Source organism: Somniosus microcephalus, unplaced genomic scaffold (genome assembly GCF_052327205.1).
Source record: "Somniosus microcephalus isolate GS21.2 unplaced genomic scaffold, FLI_Smic_1.0 scaffold593, whole genome shotgun sequence".
NCBI classification, from domain to species: Eukaryota; Metazoa; Chordata; class Chondrichthyes; order Squaliformes; family Somniosidae; genus Somniosus; species Somniosus microcephalus.
Window position 1 is genome coordinate 21,974 of NW_028225780.1, and position 21,973 is coordinate 43,946.

Here is a 21,973-nt window from a genome sequence, read left to right on the forward strand (position 1 = left end):
CTCCCTATCTCTGTAACCTCCTCCAGCCACTACAACCCTGCCTATATCTGTAACATCCTCCAACCCCTATAACCCTCCCTATCTCTGTAACCACCTCCAGCCCCAACACCCCTCCCTATCTCTGTAACCTCCTCCAGTCCTACAACCCTCCCTATCTCTGTAACCTCCTCCAGCCCCTAGAACCCTCCCTATCTATGTAACCTCCTCCAGCCACTACAACCCTCCCTATCTCTGTAACCTACTCCAGCCCCTACAACCCTCACTATCTCTGTAACACCCTCCAGCCCCTACACCTCTCACTATATCTGTAACCTCCTCCAGTCCTACAACCCTCCCTATCTCTGTAACCTCCTCCAGCCACTACAGCCCTGCCTATCTCTGTAACATCCTCCAACCCCGACAACCCTCCCTATCTCTGTAACCACCTCCAGCCCCTATACCCCTCCCTATCTCTGTAACCTCCTCCAGTCCTACAACCCTCCCTATCTCTGTAACCTCCTCCAGCCCCTAGACCCCTCCCTATCTATGTAACCTCCTCCAGCCCTACAACCCTCCCTATCTCTGTAACCTCTTCCAGCATCTACACCCCTCCCATCTCTGTAACCTCCTCCAGCCCCTACAACCCTGCCTATCTCTGTAACCTCCTCCAGCCCCAACACCCCTCCCTATCTCTGTAACCTCATCCAGCCCCTACAACCCTCCCTATCTCTGTAACCTCCTCCTGCCCCTACAACCCTCCCTATCTGTGTAACTTCCTCCAGCCCCGACAACACTCCCTATCTCTGTAACCACCTCCAGCCCCTACACCCCTCCCTATCTCTGTAACCTCCTCCAGTCTTACAACCCTCCCTATCTCTGTAACATCCTCCAGCCCCTACAACCCTCCCTATCTCTGTAACCTCCTCCAGCCACTACAACCCTGCCTATCTCTGTAACCTGCTCCAGGCCCTAGACACCTCCCTATCTATGTAACCTCCTCCAGCCCTACAACCCTCCCTATCTCTGTAACCTCCTCCAGCCCCTACGCCCCTCCCTATCTCTGTAACATCCTCCAACCCCTACAACCCTCCCTATCTCTGTAACCTCCTCCAGTCCTACAACCCTCCCTATCTCTGTAAACACCTCAAGCCCCTAGACCCCTCTCTATCGATGTAACCTCCTCCAGCCCTACACCCCTCCCTATCTCTGTAACCTCCTCCAGCCCCTACAACCCTCCCTATCTCTGTAATCTCCTCCAGCACCTACAACCCTCACTATATCTGTAACCTCCTCCAGCCACTACAACACTGCCGATCTCTGTAACATCCTCCAACCCCTACAACCCTCCCTATCTCTGTAACTTCCTCCAGCCCCGACACTCCTCCCTATCTCTGTAACCTCCTCCAGCCCCTACAACCCTCCCTATCTCTGTAACCTCCTCCAGCCACTACAACCCTGCCTATCTCTGTAAACTCCTCCAGCCCCTACAACCCTCCCTATCTCTGTAACCTACTCCAGCCCCGACAACCCTCACTATCTCTGCAACACTCTCCAGCCCCTACACCTCTCACTATATCTGTAACCTCCTCCAGTCCTACAACCCTCCCTATCTCTGTAACATCCACCAGCCCCTACAACCCTCCCTATCTCTGTAACCTCCTCCAGCCCCTAGAACCCTCCCTATCTATGTAACCTCCTCCAGCCCTACAACCCTCCCTATCTCTGTAACCTCCTCCAGCACCTACAACCCTCACATTATCTGTAACCTCCTCCAGCCACTACAACCCTCCCTACCTCTGTAACCTCCTCCAGCCCCGACAACCCTCCCTATCTCTGTAAACTCCTCCAGCCACTACAACCCTCCCTATCTCTGTAACCTACTCCAGCCCCTACAACCCTCACTATCTCTGTAACACCCTCCAGCCCCTACACCTCTCACTATATCTGTAACCTCCTCCAGTCCTACAACCCTCCCTATCTCTGTAACCTCCTCCAGCCACTACAGCCCTGCCTATCTCTGTAACCACCTCCAACCCCCTACACCCCTCCCTCTCTCTGTAACCTCCTCCAGCCTCTACACCACTCCCTATCTATGTAACCTCCTCCAGCCCTACAACCCTCCCTATCTCTGTAACCTCCTCCAGCCCCTACACCCCTCCCTATCTCTGTAACCACGTCCAACCCCCTACACCCCTCCCTCTCTCTGTAACCTCCTCCAGCCTCTACACCACTCCCTATCTATGTAACCTCCTCCAGCCCTACAACCCTCCCTATCTCTGTAACCTCCTCCAGCCCCTACAACCCTCCCTATCTCTGTAACCTACTCCAGCCCCGACAACCGTCACTATCTCTGTAACACCTTCCAGCCCCTACACCTCTCACTATATCTGTAACATCCTCCAGCCTCTACAACCCTCCCTATCTCTGTAACCTCCTCCAGCCACTACAACCCTGCCTATCTCTGTAACATCCTCCAACCCCTACAACCCTCCCTATCTCTGTAACCTCCTCCAGCACCTAGAACCCTCCCTATCTATGTAACCTCCTCCAGCCCCTACAACCCTCCCTATCTCTGTAAATTCCTCCAGCCCCTACACCCCTCCCTATCTCTGTAACCTACTCCAGCATTTACACCCCTCCCCATCTCTGTAACCTCCTCCAGCCCCTACAACCCTGCCTATCTCTGTAACCTCCTCCTGTCCTACAACCCTCACAATCTCTGTAACTTCCCTGGCCCCTACAACACTCCCTATCTCTGTAACCTACACCAGCCCCTAGAAATCTCCCTATTTCTGTAACCTCTTGCAGACCCTACAACCCTCCGAGAATTCTGTAACCTCCTCCAGCCCCTACAAACCTCCCTATCTCTGTAACCTCCTCCAGCCCCTACAACCCTCCCTATCTCTGTAACCTCCTCCAGCCCCTACAACCCTCCCTATCTCTGTAACCTCCTCCTGCCCCTACAACCCTCCCTATCTGTGTAACTTCCTCCAGCTCCTACAACACTCCCTATCTCTGTAACCTCCTCCAGCCCCTACACCCTCCCTATCACTGTAACCTCCTCCAGCCCCTACAAACCTCCCTATCTCTGCAACCTCCTCCAGTTCCACAACCCTCCCTAACTCTGAAACCTCCTCCAGCTCCACAACACCCCCTATCTCAGTAACCTCCTCCAGCCCCTACACCCCTCCCTATCTCTGTATCCTCCTCCAACCCCTACACCCCTCCCTATCTCTGTAACCTCATCCAGCCCCTACAACCCTCCCTATCTCTGTAACCTCCTCCTGCCCCTACAACCTTCCCTATCTGTGTAACTTCCTCCAGCCCCTACAACACTCCCTATCTCTGTAACCACCTCCAGCCCCTACACCCCTCCCTATCTCTGTAACCTCCTCCAGTCTTACAACCCTCCCTATCTCTGTAACCTCCTCCAGCCCCTAGACAACTCCCTATCTATGTAACCTCCTCCAGCCCTACAACCCTCCCTATCCCTGTAACCTCCTCCAGCCCTACAACCCTCCCTATCCCTGTAACCTCCTCCAGCCCCTACACCCCTCCCTATCTATGTAACCTCCTCCAGACCTACAATCCTCCCTATCTCTGTAACCTCCTGCAGCCCCTACAACCCTCCCTATCTCTGTAACTTCCTCCAGTCCTACAACCCTCCCTATCTCTGTAACATCCTCCAGCCCATACAACCCTCCCTATCTCTGTAACCTCCTCCAGTCACTACAACCCTGCCTATCTCTGTAACCTCCTCCAGCCCCTACAACCCTCCCTATCTCTGTAACCTACTCCAGAATTTACACCCCTCCCCATCTCTGTAACCTCCTCCAGCCCCTACAACCCTCCCTATCTCTGTAACCTCCTCCAGCCACGACAACCGTGCCTATCTCTGTAACATCCTCCAACCCCTACAACCCTCACTATCTCTGTAACCACCTCCAGCCCCTACACCCCTCCCTATCTCTGTAACCTCCTCCAGTCCTACAACCCTCCCTATCTCTGTAACCTCCTCCAGCCCCTACAACCCTCCCTATCTCTGTAACCTCCTCCAGCACCTACAACCCTCACAATATCTGTAACCTCCTCCAGCCACTACAACCCTCCCTACCTCTGTAACCTCCTCCAGCCCCGACAACCCTCCCTATCTCTGTAAACTCCTCCAGCCACTACAACCCTCCCTATCTCTGTAACCTACTCCAGCCCCTACAACCCTCACTATCTCTGTAACACCCTCCAGCCCCTACACCTCTCACTATATCTGTAACCTCCTCCAGTCCTACAACCCTCCCTATCTCTGTAACCTCCTCCAGCCACTACAGACCTGCCTATCTCTGTAACATCCTCCAACCCCGACAACCCTCCCTATCTCTGTAACCACCTCCAGCCCCTATACCCCTCCCTATCTCTGTAACCTCCTCCAGTCCTACAACCCTCCCTATCTCTGTAACCTCCTCCAGCCCCTAGACCCCTCCCTATCTATGTAACCTCCTCCAGCCCTACAACCCTCCCTATCTCTGTAACCTCTTCCAGCATCTACACCCCTCCCATCTCTGTAACCTCCTCCAGCCCCTACAACCCTGCCTATCTCTGTAACCTCCTCCAGCCCCAACACCCCTCCCTATCTCTGTAACCTCCTCCAGCCCCTACAACCCTCCCTATCTCTGTAACCTCCTCCTGCCCCTACAACCCTCCCTATCTGTGTAACTTCCTCCAGCCCCGACAACACTCCCTATCTCTGTAACCACCTCCAGCCCCTACACCCCTCCCTATCTCTGTAACCTCCTCCAGTCTTACAACCCTCCCTATCTCTGTAACATCCTCCAGCCCCTACAACCCTCCCTATCTCTGTAACCTCCTCCAGCCACTACAACCCTGCCTATCTCTGTAACCTGCTCCAGGCCCTAGACACCTCCCTATCTATGTAACCTCCTCCAGCCCTACAACCCTCCCTATCTCTGTAACCTCCTCCAGCCCCTACGCCCCTCCCTATCTCTGTAACATCCTCCAACCCCTACAACCCTCCCTATCTCTGTAACCTCCTCCAGTCCTACAACCCTCCCTATCTCTGTAAACACCTCAAGCCCCTAGACCCCTCTCTATCGATGTAACCTCCTCCAGCCCTACACCCCTCCCTATCTCTGTAACCTCCTCCAGCCCCTACAACCCTCCCTATCTCTGTAATCTCCTCCAGCACCTACAACCCTCACTATATCTGTAACCTCCTCCAGCCACTACAACACTGCCGATCTCTGTAACATCCTCCAACCCCTACAACCCTCCCTATCTCTGTAACTTCCTCCAGCCCCGACACTCCTCCCTATCTCTGTAACCTCCTCCAGCCCCTACAACCCTCCCTATCTCTGTAACCTCCTCCAGCCACTACAACCCTGCCTATCTCTGTAAACTCCTCCAGCCCCTACAACCCTCCCTATCTCTGTAACCTACTCCAGCCCCGACAACCCTCACTATCTCTGCAACACTCTCCAGCCCCTACACCTCTCACTATATCTGTAACCTCCTCCAGTCCTACAACCCTCCCTATCTCTGTAACATCCACCAGCCCCTACAACCCTCCCTATCTCTGTAACCTCCTCCAGCCCCTAGAACCCTCCCTATCTATGTAACCTCCTCCAGCCCTACAACCCTCCCTATCTCTGTAACCTCCTCCAGCAACTACAACCCTCACAATATCTGTAACCTCCTCCAGCCACTACAACCCTCCCTACCTCTGTAACCTCCTCCAGCCCCGACAACCCTCCCTATCTCTGTAAACTCCTCCAGCCACTACAACCCTCCCTATCTCTGTAACCTACTCCAGCCCCTACAACCCTCACTATCTCTGTAACACCCTCCAGCCCCTACACCTCTCACTATATCTGTAACCTCCTCCAGTCCTACAACCCTCCCTATCTCTGTAACCTCCTCCAGCCAATACAGCCCTGCCTATCTCTGTAACATCCTCCAACCCCGACAACCATCCCTATCTCTGTAACCACCTCCAGCCCCTATACCCCTCCCTATCTCTGTAACCTCCTCCAGTCCTACAACCCTCCCTATCTCTGTAACCTCCTCCAGCCCCTAGACCCCTCCCTATCTATGTAACCTCCTCCAGCCCTACAACCCTCCCTATCTCTGTAACCTCTTCCAGCATCTACATCCCTCCCATCTCTGTAACCTCCTCCAGCCCCTACAACCCTGCCTATCTCTGTAACCTCCTCCAGCCCCAACACCCCTCCCTATCTCTGTAACCTCATCCAGCCCCTACAACCCTCCCTATCTCTGTAACCTCCTCCTGCCCCTACAACCCTCCCTATCTGTGTAACTTCCTCCAGCCCCGACAACACTCCCTATCTCTGTAACCACCTCCAGCCCCTACACCCCTCCCTATCTCTGTAACCTCCTCCAGTCTTACAACCCTCCCTATCTCTGTAACATCCTCCAGCCCCTACAACCCTCCCTATCTCTGTAACCTCCTCCAGCCACTACAACCCTGCCTATCTCTGTAACCTGCTCCAGGCCCTAGACACCTCCCTATCTATGTAACCTCCTCCAGCCCTACAACCCTCCCTATCTCTGTAACCTCCTCCAGCCCCTACGCCCCTCCCTATCTCTGTAACATCCTCCAACCCCTACAACCCTCCCTATCTCTGTAACCTCCTCCAGTCCTACAACCCTCCCTATCTCTGTAAGCACCTCAAGCCCCTAGACCCCTCTCTATCGATGTAACCTCCTCCAGCCCTACACCCCTCCCTATCTCTGTAACCTCCTCCAGCCCCTACAACCCTCCCTATCTCTGTAATCTCCTCCAGCACCTACAACCCTCACTATATCTGTAACCTCCTCCAGCCACTACAACACTGCCGATCTCTGTAACATCCTCCAACCCCTACAACCCTCCCTATCTCTGTAACTTCCTCCAGCCCCGACACTCCTCCCTATCTCTGTAACCTCCTCCAGCCCCTACAACCCTCCCTATCTCTGTAACCTCCTCCAGCCACTACAACCCTGCCTATCTCTGTAAACTCCTCCAGCCCCTACAACCCTCCCTATCTCTGTAACCTACTCCAGCCCCGACAACCCTCACTATCTCTGCAACACTCTCCAGCCCCTACACCTCTCACTATATCTGTAACCTCCTCCAGTCCTACAACCCTCCCTATCTCTGTAACATCCACCAGCCCCTACAACCCTCCCTATCTCTGTAACCTCCTCCAGCCACTACAACCGTGCCTATCTCTGTAACATCCTCCAACCCCTACAACCCTCCCTATCTCTGTAACCACCTCCAGCCCCTACACCCCTCCCTATCTCTGTAACCTCCTCCAGTCCTACAACCCTCCCTATCTCTGTAACCTCCTCCAGCCCCGAGACCCCTCCCTATCTATGTAACATCCTCCAGCCCTACAACCCTCTCATCTCTGTAAACTTCTCCAGCATCTACACCCCTCCCCATCTCTGTAACCTCCTCCAGCCCCTACAACCCTGCTTATCTCTGTAACCTCCTCCAGTCCTACAACCCTCACAATCTCTGTAGCTTCCCCAGCCCCTACAACACTCCCTATCTCTGTAACCTACACCAGCACCTAGAAATCTCCCTATCTCTGTAACCTCTTGCAGCCCCTACAACCCTCCGAGAACTCTGTAACCTCCTCCAGCCCCTACAACCCTCCCTATCTCTGTAACCTCCTCCAGCCCCTACACCCCTCCCTATCTCTGTAACCTCCTCCAGTTCCACAACCCTCACAATCTCTGTAGCTTCCCCAGCCCCTACAACACTCCTTATCTCTGTAACCTACACCTGCCCCTAGAAATCTCCCTATCTCTGTAACCACCTCCAGCCCCTACACCCCTCCCTATCTCTGTAACCTCCTCCAGTCTTACAACCCTCCCTATCTCTGTAACATCCTCCAGCCCCTACAACCCTCCCTATCTCTGTAACCTCCTCCAGCCACTACAACCCTGCCTATCTCTGTAACCTGCTCCAGGCCCTAGACACCTCCCTATCTATGTAACCTCCTCCAGCCCTACAACCCTCCCTATCTCTGTAACCTCCTCCAGCCCCTACGCCCCTCCCTATCTCTGTAACATCCTCCAACCCCTACAACCCTCCCTATCTCTGTAACCTCCTCCAGTCCTACAACCCTCCCTATCTCTGTAAACACCTCAAGCCCCTAGACCCCTCTCTATCGATGTAACCTCCTCCAGCCCTACACCCCTCCCTATCTCTGTAACCTCCTCCAGCCCCTACAACCCTCCCTATCTCTGTAATCTCCTCCAGCACCTACAACCCTCACTATATCTGTAACCTCCTCCAGCCACTACAACACTGCCGATCTCTGTAACATCCTCCAACCCCTACAACCCTCCCTATCTCTGTAACTTCCTCCAGCCCCGACACTCCTCCCTATCTCTGTAACCTCCTCCAGCCCCTACAACCCTCCCTATCTCTGTAACCTCCTCCAGCCACTACAACCCTGCCTATCTCTGTAAACTCCTCCAGCCCCTACAACCCTCCCTATCTCTGTAACCTACTCCAGCCCCGACAACCCTCACTATCTCTGCAACACTCTCCAGCCCCTACACCTCTCACTATATCTGTAACCTCCTCCAGTCCTACAACCCTCCCTATCTCTGTAACATCCACCAGCCCCTACAACCCTCCCTATCTCTGTAACCTCCTCCAGCCCCTAGAACCCTCCCTATCTATGTAACCTCCTCCAGCCCTACAACCCTCCCTATCTCTGTAACCTCCTCCAGCAACTACAACCCTCACAATATCTGTAACCTCCTCCAGCCACTACAACCCTCCCTACCTCTGTAACCTCCTCCAGCCCCGACAACCCTCCCTATCTCTGTAAACTCCTCCAGCCACTACAACCCTCCCTATCTCTGTAACCTACTCCAGCCCCTACAACCCTCACTATCTCTGTAACACCCTCCAGCCCCTACACCTCTCACTATATCTGTAACCTCCTCCAGTCCTACAACCCTCCCTATCTCTGTAACCTCCTCCAGCCAATACAGCCCTGCCTATCTCTGTAACATCCTCCAACCCCGACAACCATCCCTATCTCTGTAACCACCTCCAGCCCCTATACCCCTCCCTATCTCTGTAACCTCCTCCAGTCCTACAACCCTCCCTATCTCTGTAACCTCCTCCAGCCCCTAGACCCCTCCCTATCTATGTAACCTCCTCCAGCCCTACAACCCTCCCTATCTCTGTAACCTCTTCCAGCATCTACATCCCTCCCATCTCTGTAACCTCCTCCAGCCCCTACAACCCTGCCTATCTCTGTAACCTCCTCCAGCCCCAACACCCCTCCCTATCTCTGTAACCTCATCCAGCCCCTACAACCCTCCCTATCTCTGTAACCTCCTCCTGCCCCTACAACCCTCCCTATCTGTGTAACTTCCTCCAGCCCCGACAACACTCCCTATCTCTGTAACCACCTCCAGCCCCTACACCCCTCCCTATCTCTGTAACCTCCTCCAGTCTTACAACCCTCCCTATCTCTGTAACATCCTCCAGCCCCTACAACCCTCCCTATCTCTGTAACCTCCTCCAGCCACTACAACCCTGCCTATCTCTGTAACCTGCTCCAGGCCCTAGACACCTCCCTATCTATGTAACCTCCTCCAGCCCTACAACCCTCCCTATCTCTGTAACCTCCTCCAGCCCCTACGCCCCTCCCTATCTCTGTAACATCCTCCAACCCCTACAACCCTCCCTATCTCTGTAACCTCCTCCAGTCCTACAACCCTCCCTATCTCTGTAATCTCCTCCAGCCCCGAGACCCCTCCCTATCTATGTAACATCCTCCAGCCCAACAACCCTCACAATCTCTGTAACCTCCTCCAGCCCTACAACCCTCCCTATCTCTGTAACCTCCTCCAGCCCCTACAATCCTCCCTATCTCTGTAACCTCCTCCAGCACCTACAAACCTCACTATATCTGTAACCTCCTCCAGCCACGAGAACCCTGCCTATCTCTGTAACATCCTCCAACCCCTACAACCCTCCCTATCTCTGTAACATCCTCCAACCCCTACAACCCTCCCTATCTCTGTAACCTCCTCCAGTCCTACAACCCTCCCTATCTCTGTAAGCACCTCAAGCCCCTAGACCCCTCTCTATCGATGTAACCTCCTCCAGCCCTACACCCCTCCCTATCTCTGTAACCTCCTCCAGCCCCTACAACCCTCCCTATCTCTGTAATCTCCTCCAGCACCTACAACCCTCACTATATCTGTAACCTCCTCCAGCCAATACAACACTGCCGATCTCTGTAACATCCTCCAACCCCTACAACCCTCCCTATCTCTGTAACTTCCTCCAGCCCCGACACTCCTCCCTATCTCTGTAACCTCCTCCAGCCCCTACAACCCTCCCTATCTCTGTAACCTCCTCCAGCCACTACAACCCTGCCTATCTCTGTAAACTCCTCCAGCCCCTACAACCCTCCCTATCTCTGTAACCTACTCCAGCCCCGACAACCCTCACTATCTCTGCAACACTCTCCAGCCCCTACACCTCTCACTATATCTGTAACCTCCTCCAGTCCTACAACCCTCCCTATCTCTGTAACATCCACCAGCCCCTACAACCCTCCCTATCTCTGTAACCTCCTCCAGCCACTACAACCGTGCCTATCTCTGTAACATCCTCCAACCCCTACAACCCTCCCTATCTCTGTAACCACCTCCAGCCCCTACACCCCTCCCTATCTCTGTAACCTCCTCCAGTCCTACAACCCTCCCTATCTCTGTAACCTCCTCCAGCCCCGAGACCCCTCCCTATCTATGTAACATCCTCCAGCCCTACAACCCTCTCATCTCTGTAAACTTCTCCAGCATCTACACCCCTCCCCATCTCTGTAACCTCCTCCAGCCCCTACAACCCTGCTTATCTCTGTAACCTCCTCCAGTCCTACAACCCTCACAATCTCTGTAGCTTCCCCAGCCCCTACAACACTCCCTATCTCTGTAACCTACACCAGCCCCTAGAAATCTCCCTATCTCTGTAACCTCTTGCAGCCCCTACAACCCTCCGAGAACTCTGTAACCTCCTCCAGCCCCTACAACCCTCCCTATCTCTGTAACCTCCTCCAGCCCCTACACCCCTCCCTATCTCTGTAACCTCCTCCAGTTCCACAACCCTCCCTATCTCTGTAACCTCCTCCAGCCCCTACAACCCTCCCTATCTCTGTAACCTCCTCCAGCACCTAGACCCCGCCTATCTCTGTAACATCCTCCAACCCCTACAACCCGCCCTATCTCTGTAACCTCCTCCAGCACCTAGACCCCTCCCTATCTCTGTAACCTCATCCAGCCCCTACAACACTCCCTATCTCTGCAACCTCCTCCAGTCCTACAACCCTCCCTATCTCTGTAACATCCTCCAGCCCCTACAACCCTGCCTATCTCAGTAACATCCTCCAACCCCTACAACCCGCCCTATCTCTGTAACCTCCTCCAGCACCTAGACCCCTCCCTATCTATGTAACCTCCTCCAGCCCTCCAACTCTTCCTCTCTCTGTAACCTCCTCCAGCCCCTACAACCCTCCCTATCTCTGTAAATTCCTCCAGCCCCTACACCCCTCCCTATCTCTGTAACCTCCTCCAGCCCCTACAACCCTCCCGATCTCTGTAACCTCCTCCAGTCACGACAACCCTGCCTATCTCTGTAACCTCCTCCAGCCCCTACAACCCTCCCTATCTCTGTAACCTCCTCCAGCATTTACACCCCTCCCCATCTCTGTAACCTCCTCCAGCCCCTACAACCCTCCCTATCTCTGTAAGCTCCTCCAGCCACTACAACCGTGCCTATCTCTGTAACATCCTCCAACCCCTACAACCCTCCCTATCTCTGTAACCACCTCCAGCCCCTGCACCCCTCCCTATCTCTGTAACCTCCTCCAGTCCTACAACCCTCCCTATCTCTGTAATCTCCTCCAGCCCCGAGACCCCTCCCTATCTATGTAACATCCTCCAGCCCAACAACCCTCACAATCTCTGTAATCTCCTCCAGCATCTACACCCCTCCCAATCTCTGTAACCTCCTCCAGCCCCTACAACCCTCACAATCTCTGTAGCTTCCCCAGCCCCTACAACACTCCTTATCTCTGTAACCTACACCTGCCCCTAGAAATCTCCCTATTTCTGTAACCTCTTGCAGACCCTACAACCCTCCGAGAACTCTAACCTCCTCCAGCCCCTACAACCCTCCCTATCTCTGTAACCTCCTCCAGCCCCTACAACCCTCCCTATCTCTGTAACCTCCTCCAGCCCCTACAACCCTCCCTATCTCTGTAACCTCCTCCTGCCCCTACAACCCTCCCTGTGTAACTTCCTCCAGCCCCTACAACACTCCCTACCTCTGAAACCTCCTCCAGTCCCTACACCCCTCCCTATCTATGTAACCTCCTCCAGACCTACAACCCTCCCTATCTCTGTAACCTCCTCCAGCCCCTACAACCCTTCCTATCTCTGTAATCTACTCCAGACCCTACAACCCTCACTATCTCTGTAACACCCTCCAGCCCCTACACCTCTCACTATATCTGTAACCTCCTCCAGTCCTACAATCCTCCCTATCTCTGTAACCTCCTCCAGCCACTACAACCCTGCCTATCTCTGTAACATCCTCCAACCCCTATAACCCTCCCTATCTCTGTAACCACCTCCAGCCCCAACACCCCTCCCTATCTCTGTAACCTCCTCCAGTCCTACAACCCTCCCTATCTCTGTAACCTCCTCCAGCCCCTAGACCCCTCCCTATTTATGTAACCTCCACCAGCCCTACAACCCTCCCTATCTCTGTAACCTCCTCCAGCCCCTACAATCCTCCCTATCTCTGTAACCTCCTCCAGCACCTACAAACCTCACTATATCTGTAACCTCCTCCAGCCACGACAACCCTGCCTATCTCTGTAACATCCTCCAACCCCTACAACCCTCCCTATCTCTGTAATTTCCTCCAGCCCCTACACCCCTCCCTATTTCTGTAACCTCCTCCAGCCCCTACAACCCTCCCTATCTCTGTAAACTCCTCCAGCCACTACAACCCTGCCTATCTCTGTAAACTCCTCCAGCCCCGACAACCCTCACTATCTCTGTAACACCCTCCAGCACCTACACCTCTCACTACATCTGTAACCTCCTCCAGTCCTACAACCCTCCCTATCTCTGTAACATCCTCCAGCCCCTACAACCCTCCCTATCTCTGTAACCTCCTCCAGCCACTACAACCCTGCCTATCTCTGTAACATCCTCCAACCCCTACAAACCTCCCTATCTCTGTAACCACCTCCAGCCCCTATACCCCTCCCTATCTCTGTAACCTCCTCCAGTCCTACAACCCTCCCTATCTCTGTAACCTCCTCCAGCCCCTAGACCCCTCCCTATCTATGTAACCTCCTCCAGCCCTACAACCCTCTCTATCTCTGTAACCTCTTCCAGCATCTACACGCCTCCCCATCTCTGTAACCTCCTCCAGCCCCTACACCCTCCCTATCACTGTAACCTCCTCAAGCCCCTACAACCCTGCCTATCTCTGTAACCTCCTCCAGTCCTACAACCCTCACAATCTCTGTAGCCATCCCAGCCCCTACAACATTCCCTATCTCTGTAACCTACACCAGCCCCTAGAAATCTCCCTATCTCTGTAACCTCTTGCAGCCCCTACAACCCTCCGAGAACTCTGTAACCTCCTCCAGCCCCTACAAACCTCCCTATCTCTGTAACCACCTCCAGCCCCTACACCCCTCCCTATCTCTGTAACCGCCTCCAGTCTTACAACCCTCCCTATCTCTGTAACCTCCTCCAGCCCCTAGACACCTCCCTATCCATGTAACCTCCTCCAGCCCTACAACCCTCCCTATCCCTGTAACCTCCTCCAGCCCCTACAACCCTCCCTATCTCTGTAACCTCCTCCAGCACCTACAACCATCACTATATCGGTAACCTCCTCCAGCCACTACAAATCTGCCTATCTCTGTAACATCCTCCAACCCCTACAACACTTCCTATCTCTGTAACCTCCTCCAGTCCTACAAACCTCCCTATCTCTGTAAACACCTCAAGCCCCTAGACCCCTCCCTATCTATGTAACCTCCTCCAGCCCTACACCCCTCCCTATCTCTGTAACCTCCTCCAGCCCCTACAACCTTCCCTATCTCTGTAACCTCCTCCAGCATCTACAACCCTCACTATATCTGTAACCTCCTCCAGCCCCTACACCCCTCCCTATCTCTGTAACCTCCTCCAGCCCCTACACCCCTCCCTATCTCTGTAACCTCCTCCAGCCACTACAACCCTGCCTATCTCTGTAACATCCTCCAACCCCTACATCCCTCCCTATCTCTGTAACTTCCTCCAGCCCCTACACCCCTCCCTATCTCTGTAACCACCTCCAACCCCCTACACCCCTCCCTCTCTCTGTAACCTCCTCCAGCCTCTACACCACTCCCTATCTATGTAACCTCCTCCAGCCCTACAACCCTCCCTATCTCTGTAACCTCCTCCAGCCCCTACAACCCTCCCTATCTCTGTAACCTACTCCAGCCCCGACAACCGTCACTATCTCTGTAACACCTTCCAGCCCCTACACCTCTCACTATATCTGTAACATCCTCCAGCCTCTACAACCCTCCCTATCTCTGTAACCTCCTCCAGCCACTACAACCCTGCCTATCTCTGTAACATCCTCCAACCCCTACAACCCTCCCTATCTCTGTAACCTCCTCCAGCACCTAGAACCCTCCCTATCTATGTAACCTCCTCCAGCCCCTACAAACCTCCCTATCTCTGTAAATTCCTCCAGCCCCTACACCCCTCCCTATCTCTGTAACCTCCTCCAGCATTTACACCCCTCCCCATCTCTGTAACCTCCTCCAGCCCCTACAACCCTGCCTATCTCTGTAACCTCCTCCTGTCCTACAACCCTCACAATCTCTGTAACTTCCCTGGCCCCTACAACACTCCCTATCTCTGTAACCTACACCAGCCCCTAGAAATCTCCCTATTTCTGTAACCTCTTGCAGACACTACAACCCTCCGAGAACTCTGTAACCTCCTCCAGCCCCTACAAACCTCCCTATCTCTGTAACCTCCTCCAGCCCCTACAACCCTCCCTATCTCTGTAACCTCCTCCAGCCCCTACAACCCTCCCTATCTCTGTAACCTCCTCCTGCCCCTACAACCCTCCCTATCTGTGTAACTTCCTCCAGCTCCTACAACACTCCCTATCTCTGTAACCTCCTCCAGCCCCTACACCCTCCCTATCACTGTAACCTCCTCCAGCCCCTACAAACCTCCCTATCTCTGCAACCTCCTCCAGTTCCACAACCCTCCCTAACTCTGAAACCTCCTCCAGCTCCACAACACCCCCTATCTCAGTAACCTCCTCCAGCCCCTACACCCCTCCCTATCTCTGTATCCTCCTCCAACCCCTACACCCCTCCCTATCTCTGTAACCTCATCCAGCCCCTACAACCTTCCCTATCTCTGTAACCTCCTCCTGCCCCTACAACCTTCCCTATCTGTGTAACTTCCTCCAGCCCCTACAACACTCCCTATCTCTGTAACCACCTCCAGCCCCTACACCCCTCCCTATCTCTGTAAACTCCTCCAGTCTTACAACCCTCCCTATCTCTGTAACCTCCTCCAGCCCCTAGACACCTCCCTATCTATGTAACCTCCTCCAGCCCTACAACCCTCCCTATCCCTGTAACCTCCTCCAGCCCTACAACCCTCCCTATCCCTGTAACCTCCTCCAGCCCCTACACCCCTCCCTATCTATGTAACCTCCTCCAGACCTACAATCCTCCCTATCTCTGTAACCTCCTGCAGCCCCTACAACCCTCCCTATCTCTGTAACTTCCTCCAGTCCTACAACCCTCCCTATCTCTGTAACATCCTCCAGCCCATACAACCCTCCCTATCTCTGTAACCTCCTCCAGTCACTACAACCCTGCCTATCTCTGTAACCTCCTCCAGCCCCTACAACCCTCCCTATCTCTGTAACCTACTCCAGAATTTACACCCCTCCCCATCTCTGTAACCTCCTCCAGCCCCTACAACCCTCCCTATCTCTGTAACCTCCTCCAGCCACGACAACCGTGCCTATCTCTGTAACATCCTCCAACCCCTACAACCCTCCCTATCTCTGTAACCACCTCCAGCCCCTACACCCCTCCCTATCTCTGTAACCTCCTCCAGTCCTACAACCCTCCCTATCTCTGTAACCTCCTCCAGCCCCGAGACCCCTCCCTATCTATGTAACATCCTCCAGCCCAACAACCCTCTCAATATCTGTAACCTCCTCCAGCATCTACACCCCTCCCCATCTCTGTAACCTCCTCCAGCCCCTACAACCCTCACAATCTCTGTAGCTTCCGCAGTCCCTACAACACTCCTTATCTCTGTAACCTACACCTGCCCCGAGAAATCTCCCTATTTCTGTAACCTCTTGCAGACCCTACAACCCTCCGAGAACTCTGTAACCTCCTCCAGCCCCTACAACCCTCCCTATCTCTGTAACCTCCTCCAGCCCCTACAACCCTCCCTATCTCTGTCACCTCCTCCAGCCCCTACAACCCTCCCTATCTCTGTAACCTCCTCCAGCCCCTACAACCCTCCCTATCTCTGTAACCTCCTCCAGCCCCTACAACCCTCCCTATCTCTGTAACCTCCTCCTGCTCCTACAACCCTCCCTATCTCTGTAACCTCCTCCAGCCCCTACAACCCTCCCTATCTCTGTAACCTCCTCCTGCCCCTACAACCCTCCCTATCTGTGTAACCTCCTCCAGCCCCTACAACACTCCCTACCTCTGTAACCTCCTCCAGCCCCTACACCCCTCCCTATCTATGTAACCTCCTCCAGACCTACAACCCTCCCTATCTCTGTAACCTCCTCCAGCCCCTACAACCCTCCCTATCTCTGTAATCTACTCCAGACCCTACAACCCTCACTATCTCTGTAACACCCTCCAGCCCCGACACCTCTCACTATATCTGTAACCTCCTCCAGTCCTACAATCCTCCCTATCTCTGTAACCTCCTCCAGCCACTACAACCCTGCCTATCTCTGTAACATCCTCCAACCCCCATAACCCTCCCTATCTCTGTAACCACCTCCAGCCACAACACCCCTCCCTATCTCTGTAACCTCCTCCAGCCTACAACCCTCCCTATCTCTGTAACCTCCTCCAGCCCCTAGACCCCTCCCTATTTATGTAACCTCCACCAGCCCTAAAACCCTCCCTATCTCTGTAACCTCCTCCAGCCCCTACAATCCTCCCTATCTCTGTAACCTCCTCCAGCACCTACAACCCTCACTATATCTGTAACCTCCTCCAGCCACTACAACCCTGCCTATCTCTGTAACATCCTCCAACCCCTACAACCCTCCCTATCTCTGTAATTTCCTCCAGCCCCTACACCCCTCCCTATCTCTGTAACCTCCTCCAGCCCCTACAACCCTCCCTATCTCTGTAAACTCCTCCAGCCACTACAACCCTGCCTATCTCTGTAAACTCCTCCAGCCCCTACAACCCTCACTATCTCTGTAACACCCTCCAGCACCTACACCTCTCACTATATCTGTAACCTCCTCCAGTCCTACAACCCTCCCTATCTCTGTAACATCCTCCAGCCCCAACAACCCTCCCTATCTCTGTAACCTACTCCAGCCACTACAACCCTGCCTATCTCTGTAACATCCTCCAACCCCTACAACCCTCCCTATCTCTGTAACCACCTCCAGCCCCTATACCCCTCCCTATCTCTGTAACCTCCTCCAGTCCTACAACCCTCCCTATCTCTGTAACCTCCTCCAGCCCCTAGACCCATCCCTATCTATGTAACCTCCTCCAGCCCTACAACCCTCCCTATCTCTGTAACCTCTTCCAGCATCTACACCCCTCCCCATCTCTGTAACCTCCTCCAGCCCCTAAACCCTCCCTATCACTGTAACCTCCTCAAGCCCCTACAACCCTGCCTATCTCTGTAACCTCCTCCAGTCCTACAACCCTCACAATCTCTGTAGCCATCCCAGCCCCTACAACACTCCCTATCTCTGTAACCTACACCAGCCCCTAGAAATCTCCCTATCTCTGTAACCTCTTGCAGCCCCTACAACCCTCCGAGAACTCTGTAACCTCCTCCAGCCCCTACAAACCTCCCTATCTCTGCAACCTCCTCCAGTTCCACAACCCTCCCTAACTCTGTAACCTCCTCCAGCTCCACAACACCCCCTATCTCAGTAACCTCCTCCAGCCCCTACACCCCTCCCTATCTCTGTAACCTCCTCCATCCCCTGCACCCCTCCCTATCTCTGTAACGTCATCCAGCCCCTACAACCCTCCCTATCTCTGTAACCTCCTCCTGCCCCTACAACCTTCCCTATCTGTGTAACTTCCTCCAGCCCCTACAACACTCCCTATCTCTGTAACCACCTCCAGCCCCTACACCCCTCCCTATCTCTGTAACCTCCTCCAGTCTTACAACCCTCCCTATCTCTGTAACCTCCTCCAGCCCCTAGACACCTCCCTATCTATGTAACCTCCTCCAGCCCTACAACCCTCCCTATCCCTGTAACCTCCTCCAGCCCCTACAACCCTCCCTATCTCTGTAACCTCCTCCAGCACCTCCAACCATCACTATATCGGTAACCTCCTCCAGCCACGACAAATCTGCCTATCTCTGTAACATCCTCCAACCCCTACAACCCTTCCTATCTCTGTAACCTCCTCCAGTCCTACAACCCTCCCTATCTCTGTAAACACCTCAAGCCCCTAGACCCCTCCCTATCTATGTAACCTCCTCCAGCCCTACACCCCTCCCTATCTCTGTAACCTCCTCCAGCCCCTACAACCCTCCCTATCTCTGTAACCTCCTCCAGCACCTACAACCCTCACTATATCTGTAACCTCCTCCAGCCACTACAACCCTGCCTCTCTCTGTAACAAACTCCAACCCCTACAACCCTCCCTATCTCTGTAACTTCCTCCAGCCCCTACACCCCTCCCTATCTCTGTAACCTCCTCCAGCCCCTACAACCCTCCCTATCTCTGTAAACTCCTCCAGCCACTGCAACCCTGCCTATCTCTGTAAACTCCTCCAGCCCCTACAACCCTCCTTATCTCTGTAACCTACTCCAGCCCCTACAACCCTCACTATCTCTGCAACACCCTCCAGCCCCTACACCTCTCACTATATCTGTAACCTCCTCCAGTACTACAACACTCCCTATCTCTGTAACATCCTCCAGCCCCTACAACCCTCCCTATCTCTGTAACCTCCTCCAGCCCCTACACCCCTCCCTATCTCTGTAACCTCCTCCAGTCCTCCAACCCTCCCTATCTCTGTAACCTCCTCCAGCCCCTAGACCCCTCCCTATCTATGTAACCTCCTCCAGCCCTACAACCCTCACAATCTCTGTAGCTTCCCCAGCCCCTACAACACTCCCTATCTCTGTAACCTACACCAGCCCCTAGAAATCTCCCTATCTCTGCAACCTCTTGCAGCCCCTACAACCCTCCGAGAACTCTGTAACCTCCTCCAGCCCCTACAACCCTCCCTATCTCTGTAACCTCCTCCAGCCCCTACACCCCACCCTATCTCTGTAACCTCCCCCAGCCCCTACAACCGTCCCTATCTCTGTAACCTCCTCCAGCCACTACAACCCTGCCTATCTCTGTAACCTCCTCCAGCCCCTACAACCCTCCCTATCTCTGTAACCTACTCCAGCCGCTACAACCCTCACTATCTCTGTAACACCCTCCAGCCCCCACACCTCTCACTATATCTGTAACCTCCTCCAGTCCTACAACCCTCCCTATCTCTGTAACCTCCTCCAGCTACTACAACCCTGCCTATCTCTGTAACCACCTCCAGCCCCTACACACCTCCCTATCTCTGTAACCTCCTCCAGTCCTACAACCCTCCCTATCTCTGTAACCTCCTCCAGCCCCTTGACCCCTCCCTATCTATGTAACCTCCTGCAGCCCTGCAACCCTCCCTATCTCTGTAACCTCCTCCAGCCCCTGCAACCCTCCCTATCTCTGTAACCTCCTCCAACCCCTACAACCCTCCCGATCTCTGTAACCACCTCCAGCCCCGACACCCCTCCCTATCTCTGTAACCTCCTCCAGTCCTACAACCCTCCCTATCTCTGTAACCTCCTCCAGCCCCGAGACCCCTCCCTATCTATGTAACATCCTCCAGCCCAACAACCCTCTCAATCTCTGTAACCTCCTCCAGCATCTACACCCCTCCCCATCTCTGTAACCTCCTCCAGCCCCTACAACCCTCACAATCTCTGTAGCTTCCCCAGCACCTACAACACTCCTTATCTCTGTAACCTACACCTGCCCCGAGAAATCTCCCTATTTCTGTAACCTCTTGCAGACCCTACAACCCTCCGAGAACTCTGTAACCTCCTCCAGCCCCTACAACCCTCCCTATCTCTGTAACCTCCTCCAGCCCCTACAACCCTCCCTATCTCTGTAACCTCCTCCAGCCCCTACAACCCTCCCTATCTCTGTAACCTCCTCCAGCCCCTACAACCCTCCCTATCTCTGTAACCTCCTCCAGCCCCTACAACCCTCCCTATCTCTGTAACATCCTCCTGCCCCTACAACCCTCCCTATCTCAGTAACCTCCTCCAGCCCCTACAACCCTCCCTATCTCTGTAACCTCCTCCTGCCTCTACAACCCTCCCTATCTGTGTAACTTCCTCCAGCCCCTACAACACTCCCTACCTCTGTAACCTCCTCCAGCCCCTACACCCCTCCCTATCTATGTAACCTCCTCCAGACCTACAACCCTCCCTATCTCTGTAACCTCCTCCAGCCCCTACAACCCTCCCTATCTCTGTAATCTACTCCAGACCCTACAACCCTCACTATCTCTGTAACACCCTCCAGCCCCTACACCTCTCACTATATCTGTAACCTCCTCCAGTCCTACAATCCTCCCTATCTCTGTAACCTCCTCCAGCCACTACAACCCTGCCTATCTCTGTAACATCCTCCAACCCCCATAACCCTCCCTATCTCTGTAACCACATCCAGCCACAACACCCCTCCCTATCTCTGTAACCTCCTCCAGCCTACAACCCTCCCTATCTCTGTAACCTCCTCCAGCCCCTAGACCCCTCCCTATTTATGTAACCTCCACCAGCCCTACAACCCTCCCTATCTCTGTAACCTCCTCCAGCCCCTACAATCCTCCCTATCTCTGTAATCTCCTCCAGCACCGACAACCCTCACTATATCTGTAACCTCCTCCAGCCACTACAACCCTGCCTATCTCTGTAACATCCTCCAACCCCTACAACCCTCCCTATCTCTGTAATTTCCTCCAGCCCCTACACCCCTCCCTATCTCTGTAACCTCCTCCAGCCCCTACAACCCTCCCTATCTCTGTAAACTCCTCCAGCCACTACAACCCTGCCTATCTCTGTAAACTCCTCCAGCCCCTACAACCCTCACTATCTCTGTAACACCCTCCAGCACCTACACCTCTCACTATATCTGTAACCTCCTCCAGTCCTACAACCCTCCCTAACTCTGTAACATCCTCCAACCCCTACAACCCTCCCTATCTCTGTAACCACCTCCAGCCCCTATACCACTCCCTATCTCTGTAACCTCCTCCAGTCCTACAACCCTCCCTATCTCTGTAACCTCCTCCAGCCCCTAGACCCATCCCTATCTATGGAACCTCCTCCAGCCCTACAACCCTCCCTATCTCTGTAACCTCTTCCAGCATCTACACCCCTCCCCATCTCTGTAACCTCCTCCAGCCCCTACACCCTCCCTATCACTGTAACCTCCTCAAGCCCCTACAACCCTGCCTATCTCTGTAACCTCCTCCAGTCCTACAACCCTCACAATCTCTGTAGCCATCCCAGCCGCTACAACACTCCCTATCTCTGTAACCTACACCAGCCCCTAGAAATCTCCCTATCTCTGTAACCTCTTGC